General features: G+C 38.2%; 1 long non-coding RNA gene across 1 annotated transcript; it reads right to left on the minus strand.

Annotated features, from left to right (window-relative positions):
- Positions 1-1,607: 1,607 nt before the first annotated feature.
- Positions 1,608-4,209, minus strand: LOC134063978 (uncharacterized). The gene is made up of 4 exons (XR_009936226.1): positions 3,905-4,209; positions 2,660-3,003; positions 2,316-2,451; positions 1,608-2,042 (listed from the first exon to the last, which is right to left on the minus strand). It is a non-coding gene; the product is annotated as an uncharacterized LOC134063978 (long non-coding RNA).
- Between the last annotated feature and the right edge of the window lie 1,276 nt (positions 4,210-5,485).

Consider the following 5,485-nt stretch of genomic DNA (forward strand, 5'->3'; position numbering starts at 1 on the left):
GAGAGAGAGAGAGAGAGAGAAGAGAGAGAGAGAGAGAGAATCTCTCTCAGAGAATCTCAGGGTAACAGGCTTAACTCAGTGGGCCAATTTGCTTGTAGCTCAGCTCAATGTGAGTGTCTGGGTGGGTAGATGATCAGGGTGGGTAGGAGTGGGGGACGCAGGCCCAGTGGAGCCAAGAAGAGGAGAACTGGCACGCGTGCGTGTTTATGAAATGATCAAATGATCAAAGCTCCCCTTCAGTTGGCTCAAGCATATGGGTCGGTTCACACTATTATACACCTTGTGATTGCATTAGATTGCAAATGTCTTAATTTTTGTAACTCACTATTCCTGTAAACCACTTCAATATGACTTATTATTACCGTGAATCACCTTGTAAAAAGTCATTCATCTGTGCACATTCAACTGTGTGTCAGCTGTCAATTGGAAAGACGGGTGCAGTGATTTGCTGCACATGAAGGTAGCATTTTTGTCACATTCATTAAACTGAACCATTACATTTCGAAGATCTCACATCAATTTCTCATCATGACCTACTCATGATATTCTTTCACATATGATGTCCTGATGATTAGCCTAAATGTATCAAGGCCAGACCAGTGAGGATCCCTTGTGGTTATTCAGTCATCAGTGTAAAACGAATGAAACCTAATCCCTACCACTGCAGCTCTCCAGGACTGAAATTTCAACCGTCTGCACCAAAGTCAGGGGTTAATTATTTAAACTTGACTCACTGTGTAGACCAGGCCGGGTGATGCTCAAGAGTGACCGTGGAAAAAAAGGGTGATGGTATCCAGTCGGCATCAGTGGAGGATTAAAAATGAAACAGGTAATTAATCAATAAATGATCATTGTCAATTTCACAGAAGTCTTGCTTTTGAATAAAAGGTGCCAGAATGAGTATTCTGTATGAGAGCTCAGTCAACACTGTAAAAAATTTACTGTAAAATTTACAGTAACTTACTGGCAACAATTGGCCAGTAAGTTACTGTGAATACCTTTTACAGTAAAGGTACTGTATTTCCATTTACAGTATTTATATATTCACTGTAAAATGAAAAACAATTAAATACTGTGATTTCAGTCGTATTTACAGTAACTTACTGGCCAATTGTTGCCAGTAAGTTACTGTGAAAACCTTTTACAGTAAAGGTGCTGTATTTCCATTTACAGTAACTTACTGGCCAATTGTTGCCAGTAAGTTACTGTGAATACCTTTTACAGTTAAGGCACTGTATTTCCATTTACAGTAACTTACTGGCCAATTGTTGCCAGTAAGTTACTGTGAAAACCTTTTACAGTAAAGGTGCTGTATTTCCATTTACGGTAACTTACTGGCCAATTGTTGCCAGTAAGTTACTGTGAATACTTTTTACAGTAAAGGTACCGCATTTTCATTTACAGTATTTTATGTATTCGCTGTAAAGTGAAAAACAATTGATTTTAAATTAAGATTTTTTTTTTTTTTAGTTGTATTTACAGTATTGGTTGTTTCCCTGTAGAAGCTAGGTCAGTTAAATACTGTGAATTCAATTGAACTTACATTAGCAATCATTAATAGAATAACTCATATTCCAAAATATTTCAGTTAACTGCAGACAATAAAACAATTTTAACTTTTGTTATTTATTTAAGACATTTCAAATGTATGACTGAAGTGGATGTTGACAGACAACAGTAGACATGGTTTGAACACAACCACAACCTTATCTGATTTGACACAGATAAGGGGGTTAAAAGCGCAGTGTGTGTAAGTGCAGTATGGCAACTGGCAAGTCTATGTAATGTAGTATAAGGAGTTGTGTGTGTACAGGATGCGGAGTAAAGAAACTCATCCCCAGTCTGTTTTGTGGGTGTTCCCTCAGTCTGCCACGTGGGAACAGAGACGTCTGCTTGACCTCAGTGGTTTAAACAGTCCGTGGTCAGAGCGTGAAATGTCTTTTGAAATACTTTTCGGCCGTTGTTGTACTCTTCTGGTATAGGTATCCTGCAGGGTAGGGAGAGGTGCTCTGATGGTACCTTTCGCAGTAAATGTCAAGTGTCTGAAAAAGAGAAAGAAAGCATACATTACAATTGACCCCGTTCATGAATATACAGTAATTAATGTAAACTACTCCGGTTGTGTGACAAATAAAAGCAAACCCACACTAGTCAGGTGCAATAGATAGAAGTAATGCAGATGTGTACAATACACCACCATAGCAAAGTTTGGGAGTTCACTTTGATATGTCCAGTGTTTTTTTTTTTTTTTTTAAGGGGACATCTCGAAGTGACCCTACACTTCTGAACAGAAGTATGTCTATGTGATATCATACCTAATCTCATAATTGCCTGCGGCAACTCTGCCTTCATGCGAATACCACTTTTCTGATGCCTAACATACTGTAGGCCATCTCCCATCTGACTTGCAATAGCAGCCTCTGGCTCCAGGCTGGGACTTCTGGATGGCTCCTAAAAAGAATAAACAGCAATTGCCATATCATTTGTTAATAAACAGCAATTGCCATACAAAACAAATCATAGCTTTAAAAAATAAGCAAGGCAATCAGATGTAGAAATAGAAATGATAATTACCTTGCCATGAGGCACCCTTGTCACCATCTATGTTACTTCTTGATATCAGTTTATTTATGAACATAAATAAAACACAAACACTTACACCATGTTGAGGGCAGCAGCCATGGCTAACAGACATCATCAGGGTAGTGCCATCAGGTAGTGCCATCAGGGTAGACCGACTTCGCCCTGGACAGTTGTTGACAGTTGAGCCCACAAAGTCATAACAGACACATGAAAGGAGGGGATAAACTAAACAGTTACAGACACAAATACAGTACATGCACACATATTAAATGCTATATGCGTGTGTCTCTATTTGGTGAGTGAACTCACTTGCAGGCTTGGAACTTATGGAAGTGACACACATTTGGAACATTCCAAAATGCACACAGCCTAAGTGTCTCTGACACAGCGTTCTCAGGGCAGCAGTCCTCACACCACCTACTAAAAGAGGGAACAGAAAGAGGCTTACATTAATTAATACATTGCAAAACACACAGAACATGAAAAGACCATCACTGAAGCACTACTACACTCACATGCATCTTAAATAAACACATGCCTCAATGTAAGTCACCAAACATTGGGCAAATAAAGGCTATAAAATGAATACCATTTAGCCAAACACTACCCTTCACAAACTAAAGATCCCTTTACTTATCGGCATGATATTTCTGGTAATTGAAATTCCCCAAATGCTCCCCTTTCACATCCACTATATGACGGATCTATGAGCATGACTATGCAAAACTACAGTTCCTAAATTAGGGGTGAGATACACATCAGCCTACTTCATTAATTTGTTTTACTGGTCCTCTTTCCAGTTATAGCAACACTACATATTATGCATCAACACTACATGTATTAAGTTTAATGTTAACTAACTACCCATGCCCCATGGAGTTTGCAAAGTAATGTTACTAACTAGCTGCTAACGTTAACAACTTTCACCTGTGTCTGTCTGCTAGCTAACTTCAGCCTTCAGCCTGCATGGTAACAGCCACTTTAAGCTAAGCTACTTGCGTCTGATATTTCATTCAAACTAAAACTCTACATTCATAACGACATATCAGACTGAGTTATTGCTAGATATGATATTGACTATCATTCGAAAAATCCCACATGATGGTTAAGTTAGTTAGCAGCTACTGGAAAAGTTAACATTAACAGCTAACATCGCTAACGCTAGCGACGTTAGCTCGCTAGTTCTAGCTATCGATATGTGCTATGCTGATTCTAACATGACAACAATGGCTTTGGTTAACATTTCATAGTGAAAACAATACATTTCTAATAAATTCCCGTTTTCAATTGGCATACAAAAGTAGGCTACTGTAATTCTTACCTTGAATATGATGTTTGTACAGAGTTGAAGATTGCAGTCAGATTCATGATTGAAAAGTGACGGTTGATGGTTGAAGTGAAGTCACTCTGGCTGGAGTTGAAAAGTCAGGGGTGGGGGATGGGAATTACTGCGTGTGCGCATGCGCTTATCAAGAGGCGATAAGCAGCCGTTAAAAACAATCGTGGAAAATTATTAGGCTGAAATGTGTTATGCTTGCTCAATAGTGTGATCAAAGCCTTAATTCTTGACATCAAATTGACTTTCTCAACCGTCTCTGGTATGTCATTATGAGTTAAAAGAAAGATAAGATTAAAAAAGGGAAAACACAGTAGGCTAGTTTACTATTTACAGTAGCCTAGCCTAGGCTACTAGTGGCTATATTGTGATTTGTTTACAGTAGTGTTTTGACTACTGTAATTTCTACGGTAACACTTACTACTGTAATAGTAGTTTACAGTAGAGGTACCGCATTTCCATTTACAGTATTTTATGTATTCACTGTGAAATGAAAACCAATTAAATACTGTGATTTCAGTAGTTTTACAGTAACTTACTGCCCAATTGTTGCCAGCAAGTTACTGTGAATACTTTTTACAGTAAAGGTACCGCATTTCCATTTACAGTATTTTATGCATTCACTGTAAAATGAAAACCAATTAAATACTGTGATTTCAGTAGTATTTACAGTAACTTACTGGCCAATTGTTGAAAAGAAAAAATACAGTAGTTTACTTTACTATTTACAGTACTATAGTGGCTATACTGTGTTTGTTTTACAGTAGTGCTTTGACTACTGTAATGTCTACAGTAACACTTGGACTACTGTAATTGTAGGGGCGTTACTGTAAATTTCACAACATTCTACTGTAAAAAGCATATACAGTAGTGCTACTGTGAAATTTCCTGTAAATAACTGTGAATTTCACAGCCATTTTTTACAGTGAGGCTATACCTTCTGGGTAAAACCAACATCAAATCTTATGAGTTGTTATGACACTGGAACATCTAGAGAATTGGCACAGCTCAATTTTCTAACTACTGTTGTGAATATAGCCTGGGAATACCCATACGAACCTTTGGAAAATTTGGGATTTGTTCTGCAGGTCCATCTGGCCAAGAGGCCATTGAAGTCCCATCCCAAACTCCCAGCATACCCATCATCATCTCCACCCCAGCATAATTAATGACACTCTCTGGAAGTATGCAGAGGCCGATGCCAATAGCCCAATACCATCAGCAGATACCCTGCAAACTGACAGGCTGTGTTATACCAGCCCCAAGACCTTCAACTGTTTTCCCAACCTTTAAAGCACCAAAAAAGACAATGTTCCTGCAACAGTTAAAAACCTGCCATATCCAATTATGTCTATGTGTCTGAGAAGAGATCTATGATGGTAAAAAAGGAGAATTATAAATGAACACACAAATTTCACAAACGGAAAGCACCACGGAAACAAGATCCAATAGTTGAAATACTGTAATGTTAAAACAGAATGTAGGAAGACTGAAAGAAAATTGTGCAAATAGCCTACAAACGTCAGATCCACTATGAAATCCATACAAACAGCTGTCAAGAAGTTA

This window comes from Sardina pilchardus, chromosome 18, assembly GCF_963854185.1.
Source record: "Sardina pilchardus chromosome 18, fSarPil1.1, whole genome shotgun sequence".
Classification (NCBI taxonomy): Eukaryota; Metazoa; Chordata; class Actinopteri; order Clupeiformes; family Clupeidae; genus Sardina; species Sardina pilchardus.